The 18,251-nt window shown below is 37.6% G+C and overlaps 1 protein-coding gene across 5 annotated transcripts in view; it reads left to right on the forward strand.

The window, feature by feature from the left end:
* The first annotated feature begins 3,418 nt into the window (after positions 1–3,418).
* LOC129720691 (protein gone early) overlaps positions 3,419–18,251 on the forward strand; it is a 177,741-nt gene continuing 162,908 nt past the window's right edge. The window contains exons 1-2 of one of the 5 annotated variants that reach the window (XM_055672296.1): positions 3,419–3,569; positions 4,557–4,905. The gene's annotated coding sequence lies outside the window, so the exon portion shown is untranslated. Of the gene's footprint in view, positions 3,838–4,556; positions 4,906–18,251 lie in introns of all 5 variants that reach the window. The other 4 variants (XM_055672265.1, XM_055672286.1, XM_055672275.1 and 1 more) reach the window with 4 other exon arrangements.

Here is an 18,251-nt window from a genome sequence, read left to right on the forward strand (position 1 = left end):
ATCAATTTCTAGTTTACTCTTGTCCACTTTTAATTTCTACCGCTTATTTGCTAAATTCTGTTTTTTGAACCAGTTTTGGCTAGATTTAGTTTATATCTCATTTAGTTTAGATCATTTTAGAATGGATTTACGAGTCTCCCGTATTGTTTTTCTGGCGTTTAGAAGTGTTTTCAATTATTCAAATTATAATTTGTAATTAAATTTTTTTCGGTGAAGATAAATGAGAAAAGCAGGTGGGCTGTGTTTATCGGGAGGGACAGGGCGTTCTCAAATGACGGTTTTCTGTCCACGTGGAATGTGAACAGCTAATCAGTGTAACAGGTGCCGAAATTCGGTTTTTTTCCTATTTTTTAAGAGCACTGATGATCAAAACTGAAAACTTCGTTTTGACAGGAAACGAAAGCTCTTGATTTATGTCAGCAACATTCTTTACAGCTGAACTAACTCTATGAATTTTAATGACAAATGGTCGACGTGCGACCAGACCAAGCCAAGCGCCAAACACATTGTTTTGAGTAATTGTCATTTGAAGTTTCTCCACCCATAAATTATTCGTGTTTGAACTTATCATTAATTCAATGCTAACACGTAATGAACAGGGCTTAATGAATGTCCTGTTATCATAAATACACGAAAAATAGCAATAATTGAAAAAATATTTGGTTTTTATTTTTAACACCTATGCGCTCAGTTCACTCTGGTCGAACAAAAATTTTAAAAAATGGTCTTCAGTTCGGTCTGGTCAAACGTATTTACTACAACATATCAACTTTACTATTAAACAAGCTAATTTTTCTCACTAGTCAAACGTCATTCATAGATATCAACACTGCTTTAACTCTCAGTCCAATCTGTATTAAAAATTATACAGCTGATAGACAAGAAGAGCTTTATTTCTGTTGCTCTATTTTCTGGTGCCAAAGCGCACCAAGTGGTAAGTGTTAAGATAGTATCAATGTGAAATGCTGTGGTATTTTGAAGCGGGTGTTGTCCAATTTTATTGATTTAACGTATATTAACCCAGTCCTGACGTTTGTTACAAGAAAAAATTTAATTTTATTTGAAAAATATCAAATGAAAATAAAATGCACTTGGTTCGGTCTGGCTGAACAAGATCTTGAAAAAAAGTTATGTGCCCATTGAAACGAAGTTCGGCTCTACGAAAACCACCTGGCTGTTTATTTATCTAATTCTGATAACAGTCGTATTAACGAGCTGTCCGGAGCGGAGAAATCAGTTACTGGTTAAAATAAATCGCAAAGTTTGCTTTCAAATCACAAACAATCACTTTCTTTAGATGCCATGTCTGTGTTTACGGTTCACTCTGGTCGAACGCAATTTCGTTCTTTTCACAAAGTGCTACAGAGATTTTTTATTATAACACGCCTATGAACTGTTCAAACGATTTCATTCTTTAGTGGAACAGAGATTATCAGTTTGCACATCCACTGGTGCTAATAACTCAATTTTGAAGAAAATGGCGCTTGGCTCGGTCTGGTCGCACGCCGACCAAATTTAACATAATTTTTCGATGCACATCCAACGAGAAAATTGAACCGATCTACCAAAGTCTAGCAAGTTACAAAATTTCTGTCAAAATTTCTGGAAACATTCTCGAAAATTACGAAACCAAATTGTGGGTGATTTGAATAACATATCCGGAGTGATTTGCGATAAGGGCGCAACTGGCAAAAGATAAATATTGGGGAATATCAGTTTGAAAATTTGCAAGTACATTTTCAAATCGTAATTTCAAAGGAAGTTACTAACATTAACATCAATACCAAAAATCGACGTAAAATATACCTGGCTTATAGTTTCCTAACAATACTACATTTAATTTGTGCATTTATGGCTTAAATATGCACTTTCCTTCTAACCTTTTTCTAATGAGCCTTTATACATTCTGACAACGAGATTCGCTCACCTCTATTTCGCCTTAAAGCATTCTGACAACGAGATACGCCCATCTTTCTTTCGCCTTGTTTTTACTTTTTAAAACAAATATTTTTGAATACTTCGTTCTGAGAAATTATGAAAAAAATAGCAAGTCGGTTTGTCCCATAGCAAAAGTGATCGCAAGTCGGTCCCATTGCAAAAATCTTCGCAATTTAACCCCACGGCCAATAATGATTATGAAAAATATGATATTTACCACAACTTATGGTCTTCAGGATTAGAATTGGATGTACCAAAAGATTTTTGATAGGAGGTTTGATTGAATTTTACGCGGTCTACATCGTGTGGCTCTAGCTGATAGTACAATGTTTTCTTCAAGATAAAGTTTCTACCAGTAGCTTCTTCCAGCTGTTGTTAGTTGACAAGGAATGCTTTAGGTGTGTCACTGTATTGTTAGTTGAAGCATTCTTTAGTAAATACTACATTTCGTATTTTATCCGTATTTTATGTAGAGACGTGGACAAGAATTGTTCAATTATTGTCGTGAATTTCGTTTTGAAGAATTTGCCAGTCATATCAAATACTTCGGTACGCTACCTAGCTGTTTTTTAAAGGAGCAAACATTTTCCTAACCTATAGGTGTTCTTTCATATTTGCTTCCTTTGCTACGTGGAAGTTGTCCGCCGTCACGAACGTGTGACCGCTCTCAGGAAAATTTATAACAAGTTCCTACACCTAAACTGATTTCGAATTTATCATGAGTATCAAATGTAAAACCAAAATCTAATTTTATTTTGAGCGGCGCAGCTGGTACATTGTGTTATGCTTCTCACAAAAAACTTGTTTAATGAAGCATGAGAGAAGTTCATTTATATATTGACCAGCGATGGATTCATTCCAAACGCAAGCTGTAGCACCGCCATCGATTTGCAGCCTAGTTGGTTTTTCATCACCGGTCGTAGCTGGCTATGGGACTGACTTGCTATCATTCTGGCTACGTACCGTAAAAGTAATCGCATGTGAGTCCCAGCTTATGATTTTCAATAAATTTTAATCAAATTTCGGTGTGTATGAAAGTTTTATGCTGTAAAAGTGCTAGATTGTCATTGCAGTACTAAATTCCGTTGATGGTCTTGATTGAAAAAGCATTTGAGCGCAAAATTTCACCTAAAGGGTTACGATTTTTAATTGCTGTTTTCTCATCAGCATCAAAACGCAAATAGGACATTTGTGAAGAAAAAAAAAACGCAAATGGGACGGACTTGCTATGAGCGGCAGTATCTGTGTGTGGTATTTTTGTTACTTGAGGCCAAAGTTAGACGATATTAAAAAAAGGTTAATTCTGTTTTCAATTTTCTGCGTGAACAACCCTGAACATTTGAGTTTCAATTGTGGTCACTCATTTTATGCTTTTGCCGCGTGTACAACATAAATGTTTTGTAAACAAAACACCACTCATTCGGCTGCAGTTTGCCTTCACATGTAGTTGTGGGCATTACGTACGATCTCTACATCGCCTGCTGCATCAATGACCTGCTGCTAGTGTGACGGCGCGACGCTCGAGAACGGAAATATTTCAGTTAGTTCCAGTTGGACCGCGCTTTCGTACGGACGCGTAAAACCGGCAGCCCTTTAGTACTGTGTTTTTTGTGTCTTCTGTCGTGTATAGTGTGAGTAATTGTTGCAGCACAGAGACGCATACAAGCGCAGTTGTTGAAAGTGTTCTGAATGCTGCTGCTACTGCTGTTCCAGTTATTTCAACGCTTGATCATTTTCAATTCAAGTGGGTTTTTTAGATTCTTTCGTGGTGCACTTTCTCGATATTTCACGGTTAGTGAAGGATAATTTTGTGATAGTAACTTGGTTTTCTAGTTAAATGGTTGCTCGAGTGTGAAGAAAACTGAAAATACGCTTGCTATGATCGAGTGAAAGATAACGGTAAACATAATTCTCAAAGTGATTTATTTTCGTATAAGTGCTGCTTCTGCCAATTCAAAAATCCTTTTTTGCTTTGGCAGATAGTTATCATCCTGCGCCAGAAAGGTGATTTCAATGAGCGCAAAATAACAAAAATATTCAGCTTGCTGAAATTCGTCTAAAATCTTATTTGATTTTTTCCTGTGAAGCATTCCAGTGCTCCTCTTGTTTCAACAAAATTCTCCGGGGCATATCCGGTGGACTCTCCTTTGATGGATTGGCGTGCGAATTTTTTGTTTCGCCCCTCTTCAAACCTTGAATATTTGCAAACGAAATTGGTCTTGCTGTGTGTAGAAACTCCTTAAAAACCGGTCTGGAGCGGCCGCAAAAGCCGGCCGGGCAACTTTCCCGCAATTCCACTTAATCATTGCTGGCTGGCTGGCTTATGTATTACCTGTGCCATTCCATCTTGGTGCAGACTTTGCAGCATAGCCGCGCCACATTAGGTACTTGGTTACTTTGGTTTCACCTGAAAATAAGAAGAAAAGAAACGAGCACCACGACCACGAGGTTACCACAGGTTGGTTGGAGGCTGGTGACGGCTTGTGACAACCCGACCTGTGTGAATCTTGGAGTTCGAAGCTTTTGAGTACGTGACGGAGCCCGCTATAAATGCTATTTGATTATTCAAATGCGAGTAAATTCGATAGTGATTGATTTGTGTTGATCTTTCCTGCCAGTTTCAGCCGTAAAAAACTGTTTCGTATTATGAACGGCCGTAATTGACCAAAGAGATTATTGACTTGGACGGGGGATTGTTTGATAAACGGATGGAATCGATGCTCGTGGTCCGGTTCGGCTTCGAAGAAGAGCCCGCAGCGAAGTTACTTTTTTGCAATTCATAAGAAATAAGTGATTCGTTGAAAACAGCAAAAAAAAGTTCGTTCGAAAGTAAATACGTGTGAAGTTGAACCAGCAGAAAAGTGTGTGTATACGAATAATAGATAAGTTTGAATAGGAGTGTGGAATCGAGTGTTCCGTAATTATCCGGCCGGAATCGGCTCTAATTTGTTGGAAAAGTGAAATAAGGTAAGAATTTCTGGCACTTCAAACGAACATTTATTATTTAACTTGTGTATGCTTTTGCTGATCCTTTTAGAAATACATAAGGAAAAGCTTTTGGAACTTACAAAATACATTCCAAAAATATTTCTACCGATGTGGAATTAAATAAATCAGATATTTATAATCGTTGAAGAAATCCTCAAAAGTTTTAAATCAGAAAACTCTAACAATTGACTACAATTCAAGATTGATTTCGTTATTAAACTTTTTAACTACTGAGAGAGGAAATGGACACAATTTATTTAGGAAAAGAGTAGAACTGATTTCAAAAACCAGAATTAAAAACTCGCCAAACATGTGAAAAGGGCCCATGTGCCATATGTAAACAAACCACAATTTCACGTTTTTTTCATGAATACAAGCGTCGAGAACTCTTCTAATAATGAAGATTTGGTTAATGAACTCTGAGTATGTTTCTCATGGGCTAGAAGAGGTTCTGGAAAGTAAATGATTTCAAATTAAGCCAAAAACCGTGCAAAAAAACGTATTTGAAATGATCTTTATTCTTGCTTTAATTCGTCTTACGGCGAAAAGAAAACTTCTCCCTGTGCCGTAATTGCCCTACCCGTGATGCCAAAGGGCGAAATTAAATACAACGTAGGGCCGTGCGCGATCATATTTGGAAATAATCTCAATTTGAATCCCGAATCCCAAATGCGAATCCCGAATCAATACCATACGGTTCAAACTGAAAATTCGTAAAAAAAAACAAACTCTTCCAAAAGTCAAAAACTTGCACATAAAGAAAATAGATCTTAATTTAAGCTCTAAAAAAAATGGTTCCAGAAACAATAAAAATTATATCAATTTATGACTTAAGGCAGGAGAAAATATTTCTCAACGAGTAAAAATTGAGCGGGGGCCTAGTTGGTTGGTAACGCCTCCGCCAACCACGCTCGACGCCTGGGTTCGAATCCCACCGCCGACATAGGTGTCGATGGTTGTGAGGTGGCGTGATCCAGTTAGGTTGGTCTAGATTCAATCCTAGCCGGCACCGGGAGATTTTCTGAGGCGAAAAATCTCTGGGATCACGCCTTCCATCGCATGAGGAAGTAAAGCCGTTGGCGCCGGTCCGTTAATAAACGGGTCGTAAGTTAGGGTCCTGGGTGGAGTCGCCTCCCTGGGCGTCGGTGATTGGCACAACAACAGTGGCGGAACTAGACCGACGGAAAATAAGCGAGAATTAAAAAAAAAAAACGAGTAAAAATCTAGCTTGCTTCTAACAATTTTCAGGATCAAATTCTTTCAAATTCTTCTAAAGCAAAATGAGAACATGATCCCAAATTTAGATAAGAATCTAGTAGAGTTGAATTCAAAAACCAGAAACAAAATAAAATACAAACTTTATTTCCCAACAGTAAAAAAACTTTAAAACATGATAAACCCAAACATGTAATTTTCCCCAAATTAAGCTCAAAATCGAAAAGGCGTTTCTTAACACAAAAAAAAAACAATAATAATTCCAAATTTAACTCCACATAATTTTCATTTTGATCTTTCTTGTGCCAAAACGTATTTGAACCTATCCCTGTTATAACTTCAAAGCGTTTAAAACAGGAAGAACAAAAGTAATCCCAAATTGAATAGAAAATTGTGATTCCAATACCGATAAAAATAAAACAAATATATGGGATCAATATTTAAGATACCTTTGAGGGTTAGAAACGCAAAAAGAATGATCCAAAAGTGAACTCTTAATTGCGATTATTAAATTTAAATTACACTGAGAATTATCTAAAAAAATTACAATCAAATAATTTCCTTGAAACCTGAGGAAATCTAGGAAAGTTCAACTTGAAACCACCCACGAAACTAGAAACGGGAAAAAACGGAAAAATTCGATGTACATTCAGAACTGCTAAAAAGGAGTTTCCAAGGCTAGAAAACTAAGATGAATAATTTGCAATAAACTTAAAAATAGAAAGAAGCAAAGCAAAGCCTTGGTGCTACATTCCGATTCGGAGCTCGACCTTCTGTTTATTGTACAGAGACTTCGAAGCCAACTGCTAAGTGTACAGGACGATTGCGGGGCTAGCGCTACGATCCTACTAACACTAACAATCTCTCCCGAGCCGAGAGTCGAACCTACGAAGACTGGCTTGTTAGGCCAGCATCGTACCTCGAGATCAGCTTGAAGGTCTAAAAAATAGGAAGAAAGTAGTTCTAAACCTAAGTTATACTCACAAGTGGAATTTTCTATTCAAGAAAATAAATTTGAAAAAAGCTGAACCGATTTCGGAAGCACCAGAGTTGACATCAGAGTCAGCGATGGAAATAATCGCCTCTATCGATTTTGAATGCATTTAAAACCAAGCCTAAGGCCGATGACATATAGCGAATTTCTTTATTCCACTGTGTGCGGGCAAAACTGCTGAGGAGTAATGAAACGTCATCGCCATTTAAGACGCAAGTAAGAAAGAGATGCTAGATAATTGTTCACGAACTTAGCACGTGCGAATAAAGAAGGGTTTTGACAGCAGTTAGTGCGCTCCCAGGTCAAAACGAGGTGAGCTGGTGGAATAAAGAAATTCGCTAATAGTAATTGCGAATAGCGTCGCGAAGCGCTTACTATGTCATCGGCCTAAGGATGCGTTGACATCGTCGTCAGTACGCGGCGAGTAAATAAGTATCGGTGTTGGTACACTCTCTTCGCCGCTGGAGTAGAGGATGAAGAATGCATAGCAATCAGAATGAAGTTTTGCATTGACAGAAAGAACAAATGATCACTCCAGTGCGTCTTGAACTGTCCTACAGATCAGACGTTTTTTCGGTTGCTTGTGGACTGGTCTTTGACTGCCTATAGCTTCAAAGTTTGTGTTTTGTCAGTGTGTCTTTTAAAGACTACCTGAAAGTTATTTCCCATCAGTCTTTCTTTTAAATTTAACATTTGTTTTAACTTTTTTCGTATCACCTGAAATGGCTGGACGGAAAAAGAAACCTCGCATCGCTGCGAGGAGGAAAAGAGAGGCATCTCTTCCTGACACATCGAGTGTCTGTAGTGACAATCCTTTTGATATTTTGCCTGAGCAAGAAGCTGGTGAAATGGAAGTTACCAATAATGAAACTATACAAAATATAAAATCTTTAAAAAGGAGAAAGTTCCACCTATTGTGGTAACTATTTCTTCTGAATTTAATATATTCAAAAAGGAACTTTCAACGTTTGTTTCTGACGTTAAAGTTACCTATCAAATTGGCCGTAGAGGTGAATGCCGCTTATTAGCCGACTCAGTAAAGGGTCGTGATCGTCTTGTTCAGTATTTAACTGACAAGATGTACAATTTTTTTACATATGACACCAAGAACGCCAAGCCGTTCAAGGTTGTCTTGAAAGGTCTCACCAACGATCAAACCGTTGATGAGATCAAACTTACTTTAACAGAATTACTTGGCATACCCAAGTAATTCTAATGAAACAAAAATCACGAGGCGAAAACAGTCAGAGAACTGGAATTTCCCTTGTTAATTATTTAATTCATTTTAACCGCAATGAGGTTAACAACTTAAATTTTTTGAAAAAGCACATGCTTTGTATAATGTGCGTGAAAAGTGGGAAACTTATAGGAAGTAAGGCGGAGGTGAAAAGCATATCACCCAATGCCGTACTTGCCAACGTTATGGCCATGGTTCCAAATTCTGTAACATGGACCAAAAATGTCTTAATTGTGGAGACTCTTCTCACAAAAAGGACACATGTCCTGTGAAAGAGAGTAAAAATTTTCGCTGTGCGAATTGTAACGGCAACCATATGTCAAATTTTTATCAATGCCCAGTCCGTTTAGCAATTATTAAGGCAAGGCAAGGTAAACAAAATTCAATTTCTCAATTAAAACCAACTTCAAAACAAAATTCTCCAAGCGTACCAGTGACGCATAGTTTACGTACTCCTTTGCATACCCGTTTAACTTATGCACAGGTTACAGGTAGTTCGAACATTATACCGCCTAGTGTTGGTAGTCCGAAAATGACCGTTAATATGGGTAAGCAAAACACGCTAGAAAATAATTGTACACCTATTACTCCAGCTAATATTGCTGCCGAAAATATTTTTTCTAATGTCAACTGCCTGGGGCCTATTACGGCAGGTAAACTTTCTTTTTTGCAACAGGCAATGTTCGATCTTATGAACGCCATGTTGCAGGCAAAATCAATGTTTGAAGCCATTCAAATAGGCACAAATTTCACTATTTAAATTGTTTTTTTATTTATTTATTTATTTCTTTATTTATCAACAGGCCTCAAACGGCCCCAATGATAAAACTTAAAGTTAAACAAACACTAAACATATTAAAAATAATCTAAAAATAGTTGTCTCAACCTAATCCTAGGAACATTTAAGTCGAAAATATGCGACACACGATTAAACAGTCTTTGAAGCCCTGTTATAGCGGCATTTGCGGCAACGTTTGTTTCTAATTTAAAATTTAGCAATGATTTTAAATAAAACAATTAAAATATTAAATTGGAATGCTCGCTCATTGAAGGCCAATGAGAATGAGCTTTTTAATTTTTTAACAGTAAATAATGTGCATATTGCAATTATTACTGAAACATTTTTGAAACCTAACATAACATTAAAATATGATCCCAATTACGTGGTTCATAGATATGATAGGATTCAGGGTTCCGGCGGTGGAGTTGCAATTGTTATTCATCGCCGAATCAAACATCGTGCTCTTCCCCATCTTGAGACGAAAGTTATTGAAACTTTGGGAATTGAAGTTCAAACTGAACTTGGGATTTTATTTATTGCCGCAGCATATTTACCATTTCAATGCACACGCGAGCTCAAAAATTATTTTAAAGGTAATTTACAAAAACTCACCAGAAATCGTTCGAAATTTTTCATAATCGGCGATTTAAACGCTAAACATCGTTCATGGAATAATTCTCAAAGTAATTACAATGGCAAAATTTTATTCAATGATTGTTCTTCAGGATACTATTCTATTTTGTCTCCGAATAGTCCTACATGCTTTTCTTCTGTAAGAAACCCTTCAACAATTGATTTGGTGCTGACAGATCAAAGTCATGTATGTAGTGATTTGATCACACATGCTGACTTTGATTCTGACCATCTTCCAATAACTTTTTCTTTATCACATGAATCAGTTTTAAACCCTATGAGCTCTGTTTTTAATTATAACAAAGCTAATTGGGAAAGATACAAAAATTATATTGAGAGAAATTTCAATAATGAGCTTGATTTGCAAAACGAAGTGAATATTGATTCCGCTTTGGAAGCATTAAAATGTGCAATTGTTGATGCCAGGAATTATTCTGTTCCATAGGCTCAAGTGAAATTTGATTCACCAATAATTGACGAAAATCTTCAACTTCTAATTCGTTTGAAAAATGTCCGCAGACGTCAATATCAACGTTCTCGTGACCCTGTTTTTAAAACTATTTATAAAGATTTACAGAAAGAGATTAAACATAGATTTACTCTTCTGAGAAATCAAAATTTTGAGACTAAAGTTGAAAAATTGAAACCATATTCAAAACCATTTTGGAAGCTGTCGAAGATTCTTAAGAAACCTTCAAAGCCTATTCCAGTTTTAAAAGATGGTGAACGTTTTCTTGTATCCAATGAACAAAAGGCTCAAAGACTTGCTCAGCAGTTTGAGAGTGTTCATAACTCAAATTTGAATTTTGTGAGTCCAATTGAAAATGAAGTCACACGTTAATTTGATTTAATTTCTTCCCAGAATTTTTTACCTGCAGAAATAATTGAAACTAACTTGAATGAGATTAAATCAATTATTTAAAATCTCAAAAATATGAAAGCACCTGGTGACGATGGAATCTTTAATATACTAATCAAACATGAGAGCACAATGGATTTTTTAGTGAAAATTTTCAATTACTGCTTCGAAATTGCATATTTTCCCAAATTATGGAAAAATGCAAAAATTACTCCCATTTTAAAACCGGATAAGAACCCAGCTGAAGTTTCAAGTTATCGACCAATCAGTTTGCTTTCTTCAATAAGTAAACTGTTTGAGAGAGTTATTCTTAACAGAAATATACTACTACGTAAAAGGAAAAAGTCTTCGTGTCATATGCAGTCGATTGCAGAAAAGTTTAGATATTTTTTCTTCCTATTTGCAAAAGTGGAAAATCTCTCCCAATGCTTCTAAAACTCAAATGATAATTTTTCCGCATAAGCCTAGGGCTTCTTTCCTCAAGCCAAACAATAATCACGTTGTCAAGATGAATGGGGTTATTTTAAGTTGGTCCGACAAGGTTAAGTACGTGGGACTAATTTATGATAAAAAACTTATTTTCAAAGAGCACATTGAGAGTATACAAGCCAAGTGCATCAAATATACGAGATGTTTATATCCTCTCATTAACAGGAATTCTAAACTTTGTTTAAAGAACAAACTTTTGATTTACAAACAAATTTTTAGACCAGCAATGCTTTATGCTGTACCGATCTGGTCAAGTTGCTGTTCAACAAGGAAGAAAACGCTCCAAAGGATTCAGAATAAAATTCTGAAAATGATTTTGAAGCGTCCTCCTTGGTTTGGTACACTCGAATTACATAGACTTACTGGTGTTGAACCATTAGAAGCTATGTCAAATAAAATTATTAACAATTTTCGACAAAAATCGTTGCAATCCTCAATTGCTACGATAAGCTCTCTTTATAGCCAATAAGTTAGCAATTAAGTTAGTTGTAAGTTTACTTCCCCTTTTCTGACAAGTAGGTTTAAATCCCTACGAATGATAAGTCCTAATTGCGAAAGCAAACAAATCCTAACAATTAAAATTACAAATTTCTAACAGTGTTGAGAAGTCACCATTTGTGATTGGACACACATACTCATTATTTACTAATATTTATCATAAATACTTAAGCTACTAACAAATCCTCCCTTAAAAAAAAAAAAAAAAAAAAAAAAAAAAAAAAAAAAAACAAATGATCACTTTCGTTTCGTTTCGTTTCGTTATACCATTCATAGACTGCTGTCGAAAGAGTATTTTCATCCTATAACTAAAACAAAACAAAGACAAGGAAGTTGGGGAGGACAAACATGGTGAAAGGTATATTAGTCACAAAAAATTATGACAGCTTCAATGACGAAAAAGAAGGATCTGTTAAGATTAGCAAACAGATTAGGAAAAATGCCACCAAATAACACGTGTAGCAGATGAAGAGTACAAATCAGGCAGAATGACGTTTTGCATAGGCATGGTTATTTCTATAGCACAAGATCCCTTCAGAGTGGTGACTGACCCGTAAGCTAAAATTATTTAAATCCAATACAATAGTAATAAAATAAAATATCACTTATCATATTAGCTGATCTGAGTATGTTAACTGGCCTACAAACTGGACACTCCGAGTCCGAGTAGGTATCACCTTAAAATAATAGACAGATGACATTTGTCGTTTTAGTAATTTTGAAGTAGAAAGTTCGGAACATTATTATGTCAATGCAGCATAGCGAAGCCTGCGTATCCTCGGAAAAGGTGTCCTTACGCCAAACGAGAAAAGAAGGAAGTCATACAATCTTGGGGTGCAATGTATTAGGGCGACTATTACTGATACCCATAGTGATGAAACGAACTGACAGTGCATAAAAAGTAACGCGGAGTGTACCACAATATATCTTTTTATTTTCTGCATGAAACCCACTGCGACCAGCAGTTTTTTGATTTTTTGTGGCATTGTCCAGACGTTTTTACTGTTCGCACATCTTGTTTTTTTTGTAACCCTTTTGCAGTGTTACTTATTGAGAAGTAAACTACTCTGTGTAATAGTACTTATTTTTCTTCTCCTTCAGACTTGGTAACCTACTCCTGCCAGCTATCGCTCTAACAGCGTATAACGTGCTTATTAGAGTGGCCATTTTTGTAACATCATGCGATTTTGATGAGCGCCGGGCGAAAAAAGTTTCCTTTTTACTTCAAAAATAAGCCATGAAAATTTGAAGTTGATCCGAGTTCATTTAATGGACCCACAAAACGCTTATATTTAAAAAAATAAATTCTCATTAGAACAGCTGGTTTTCATTTCTTTTTAAAGTTTTTTGCATTTTGTTGAAATATAGTTGTATATGTCGCGTCGAAATACTCTCTTTATTTATAAAACCATATCACTAGGGACATTCACATATTACGTAACGCTAAAATTCAGCAATTTTGAATACCTCGCACCCCTAAATAGCGCAATTTTGCGGTGCAATGGACTCGCGCAATGAAACTCTCCGTTGAATATATCCTCCTTCTGAGTATGTTACGTAATAAATGAATGACCTCTTATATTCAGATTGGACAATCGGATTGGTGAAGCAAAATTAATAAGAACTTTTTGCATGGATTTAATGTTAGTTTTAGTATTATTGTTTTAGTAGTGAAACAGTTCCGCACTGGTGATCAAAATTCACTAGAATGGTGAATTTTATCAAATATAGTCGGTAGATCTCATGTTGATCGAATTGCAATTCTTATGAGTTACGATGGAAACGCAAAGTTCTTGGGCGCGTTTAAAATTGGTTAAAGCTCCGGCAAAAAAGTCACCCAAGAAGTTCATAATACGCTTCATAAGTTTCGAAAACTAACCAACAGTTCTTGTTCTCTTCATATCTACGAACTTTTATACAAAATATAGGGTAATCGCTCCATTTTTTATCTCAACAGCTAGGTGCACCTATATTCATTTTATTTCTCTCATTTGTCCAATTTACAGTCAAATTTCTACAAATTTTGAAAGTAAATCTATTTGCTTTTTGTTTCTGTCAAGTGGTTTGAAGTTTTACGTTGAAAATATGATAAATTTGACGATAAATTCACAGCTTCAATGATCCAAAAGTTCGCTCAAAATTGTTCGATGAAGATTGCAATCAAATCAAGCAATTTTATGCAATCGCGGCGATTATAAAGAGCTCTTGGAGTTAGCATTCACATTTCTTGGTTGTGAAGCGACCCTATTTCACTTATCATACGCAAAATTTATGGCAAAAAAATATTTATTGCCTGAAAAAAAATTTCCTTCGATCATTGATCATAAATTGCATTCGAGACATGTCCCTTTTCATAGTCAAACTTCACATTCAGGTATTTTTCGGATGTACGAATGCAATCCAATGTATTAATCAAGTTATGAATTTTCTACGTGATGCTTTCGCATATGCCGAAATTAATAGTCGTTTCAGACGCTGTAACTGAAAAGATGAAGAATCACTTATGGTATTTAATACCAGAATGAGTGATATTGGCTTGATTTCCTGCTTGAAATTGAACAAAAAATGATCAGGCGATTAAAAGCGAATGGTGGTTAAGGTGAAACGGTATTGAAGCCACCAACAGCCAATTTCAAGCCACCACTTCGAATTTTTAGAAGCACAAGACTCGGAAATAAATAATGCATTCCCTGTGAAAACGCTATTTTATGTTTGCTTCACTGCAGCAAACATAAAATAACGTTTTCACATGTAGCGCATTAACTGTTACCGAGCCATGTGCCTTTGAAAATTCAAAGTGATGGCTCGAAGTTGGCCATTTTTGGTTTCAATACTGTTTGGCCTTAAATAGCTGATGTCGAATCTCGCAAGCATTCAATTCCTGAACTTTACTAGCATGTAATTTATCCCATCTGGTTTTATACAAAACCAATGCTTTTGTTTTGAACTTAATATGGGTTTTTTCGACCGTGACCCAGCCGAAGGGAAAATAATGAGGAATAGCAAACTTCTGTCAAAAATTATTCGCTTTAAACGACGCCACAGAACATGGTGTTAGATTCACGAAAAATTCTGACCGTGTTTCAATACATAATGAAGACGAACTTCAATTTATAATGCACGTTGTTGATTTATACCGAAAAAATACACACCTCATTTAAAATCCGAACTTTTCAACAAACAGCAAAAGTTATAGGTTATTTTAAACTTAAATTAGTATAATAATATTACTGTTTTATCAAAATACAAGGGTATTTAAATACGTTTATCAAGAGATATATGTTAAAAAAAAAGAAAAATTGCACTGAATTTTCATGTGAATCGATTTCTAAAATATAAACGCTTTGTGGGTCCATTAAATAAACTCCGATCAACTTCAAATTTTCGTTGTTATTCATTGAAGAGGTCAGAAGGAAACTTTTTCAGCCCGGCGCTCATTAAGATCGATAGTTCCAAAAACGGCCATATAAAATATGGCCACTCTAGTGCTTATAGTCTTTGTTAAGTCTGGAGGGAAGTTTTTATGTGGAAGAGCTTGTCCTTTAAGTCCTTTTGCCAACGAATGGCTAGCTTCTTCTAAGATTCGAACCTATTACCACTCGCTTGGCAAAGCGGACTCTGTAACCTTGCAGACACGAAGCTCTATTACAGCGGTTCTCAACCTGGGTGCGCGTACCCATAGAGGTACTTGAAAGCCTTTCAGAGGGTATGCAAGAGAAAAATCAATAATGGCGAACAAAGCAATTTTACTTTAGGTATAAAACTTCGTTTGTTGTTCAATTTTGCTCTTGAAACATGACTGTAGCAATCAAACAAACCATAGTTCAATATGAAACCTGAACTAGACTACCGCAGCATAATCTACCACTCTGCGAGTACATTCCAAGCCAGGGAGTACAATCAACACAAAACAACAAAAGGTTGAGAAATGCTGCTCTATTACAATATATCTAACTAATGGGAAATAGCTGGGACGTCTCACTTGAGACCTTATTGTGGTCATCCACCTCTTTCCAGCAACTCCTATCCCAACCTGACCCAACGAGGTGCTGGCCGGGATACGAGTAACCTAAGCGGAGATCTGGTAACCAACTCCCGGTGGAAACTGTGGTCGTATACTGACTGGTAAGAGGAATCGTACGCGGCTGTATCCCTATGTTAGGGGCGGCGTACAACAGCGTCTGACCCAGGGCGGGCTGCTGAATCAAGAAAAGCGGTGCCTCGCTAGCTATATCTAAAACGGCAGACCCGTCGCGTGACTAGGTATCGCAGTCCTAGTTAGGCAGCATACCGAATTTAAAATACTACGAACAATCCAGATATAAATACGGATCGGAGTAATCGGCATAGACCTAAGCAAACGAAAAAGTTAAAAAATTGAACCCAAATAAATTGATCTTGAAGAACTACTTGTTATTTTTTGTATGTTTAATTTTATTTTTCCCATTTCTGCAGTTAATCATCCTACGAAAAAAAAAAACAGAAAAAACCTTACCAAAATCCAAAGTTTAGATTATACTCGTAATTCGAGCTCGCTACTCAAACCAAGAAAAGGCAATAAAACTAAGTGAATCTCAAAATCACTAGAAACGCTTCTCAAGGGCGGAGTCGTGCTGAGAACAGGGCTCAACATTTTCGAAACAAAACAATAAAACTCATTATTCCGCGCTGCAACTTCGATTCGAACAGTTTCATTTTCACTTGATTCCTTCCGCCTGTTGTCATCGAATCACTTCTTTCTCTCTTTCCCGTCTGTTGTTCATCGGATCGTTTCAAATGAAACATAACTATTTCAATTGACGGAGAGAGAGACTATCTCCTTTCCCTAGCGTCTCAATTGAAACTAGCACCGCATCGCGTCGTTTGATGATAGTTTTCTAATACCGCAAGCCGCAGTTAAAACGGAAATGGCATCCAATAAATACGTCACGCAAATTCCGATCAAAATTTCGAAATTTTTTTCGCTGTTGATCACTGGCGCTGCGTAACCACTTCGGATTGTGAAACTGGTTTTGGTGTTCTGGCTGTTCTCAGTTTCATATCGTCACGGTTTTCTCGGTCCATATGTTTGCGCGAAGTACTGCATGGAAGCCCCCTGTCTCCGTTAGCGCTTATTGTTATTAGCTTACTTACTTTACACTTACTTAACCGGTCTAGGGCCGAACGAATTAGAGATGTCCAGCTTCTTCTGTCTTAGGCAGCCGCTCTCCAGTCTCCTCGTACACCAGCAGATCGTGCATCTTTTTCCACCGCGTGCGAGGCCTACCACGGAGTCGACGGCCTCTTCCTGGTTCTCTACTGAAGATATTTTTGGCGGCTCTCTCGTCAGGCATCCTGGCTACATTTCCACCCCACTGAAGCCTTCCCCGCTGTATAACCTTCACTATATCAGCATGTTTGTATACCTGGTACAACTCGTGGTTCAAGCGTCTGCGCCACACTCCATCTACTAGTTTACCGCCAAGTATCGATCGCAGAACTTTACGCTCAAAAACTCTCGTCGATCTTTACGCTCAAAGGCACTCGTCGATCAGCTTCCATGCTTCATGTCCGTAAAGGGCCACCGGAAGTGTCAGCGTCCTATACAGCGCTAGTTTTGTGTGAGTTTGCAAACTACGGGACCTTAGCTGGTTAGGCCGTAGAAAGCCCTGTTCGCAGCTTCAACTCGTCGTTTCACTTCACGGCTCATATCGTTGTCACATGTCACAAGCGTACCAAGATAAACGAATTCGTCAACCACTTTAAATCGTACCCCCTCTATCACCACCTCAGCACCAACACCACGGGGACTCCCTCGCTCTCTGCCAGCTACCATGTACTTCGTTTTGGCAGAGTTAATGACTTGTCCCAATCTCGCTGCTTCTCTCTTAAAAGGTACGAATCCACGGCCTTACGGTTGATACCGATGATATCGATGTCGTACGCAAAGCCAAAAAGCATGTGAGATTTCGTGATGATCGTACCGTTTCTTTCCACATTTACTCTTCGTACTGCACCCTCAAGAGCGATGTTAAACAGTAAGTTGGAGAGCGCATCCCCCTGCTTCAGTCCATCCAACGTTACGAACGCGGCTGATGTCTCGCCAGCTATCCGCACGCACGATTTTGATCCCTCCATCCCTCCGCACTGGGACAGCATGGAATCCCAAACCCAGCCGTCAAGACGGAGGAGAGTCAGCAAGGTTCCATCCTAGGCCTGGCTTTGTGGAATGTCATGTACGGCGGAGTGTTGAAGCTAAAGTTCCCTGTAGGGGTTATGATCGTCGGCTATGCTGAAGACATAACGCTGGAGGTCTACGGCGAGTCGATTAGAGAGGTTGAGCTGAGACTGCCGCGCACTGCATACGCAAGATCAAGGACAGGATGCACTCCAGGAAACTTAAGTTAGCGCATCATAAGACGGAGGTCACGATTGGGAAAAACCGTAACGTAAATTATAAGGCAACAAGCGGTGGTCAGAGTCGATCTTTAAAACACTTGGGGGTTATGGTTGACGACAAGTTTACGTTCAAAAACCACTCCCAGGATGGAACCAGCCTCAACGGCTATTGCAGCACTATCTCAAATGATGTCGACTGGCTCAGTGGTGTACGGTAGCAAGGGGAAACTTCTTGCCAGGG

Source organism: Wyeomyia smithii, chromosome 1 (genome assembly GCF_029784165.1).
Source record: "Wyeomyia smithii strain HCP4-BCI-WySm-NY-G18 chromosome 1, ASM2978416v1, whole genome shotgun sequence".
NCBI lineage: Eukaryota > Metazoa > Arthropoda > Insecta > Diptera > Culicidae > Wyeomyia > Wyeomyia smithii.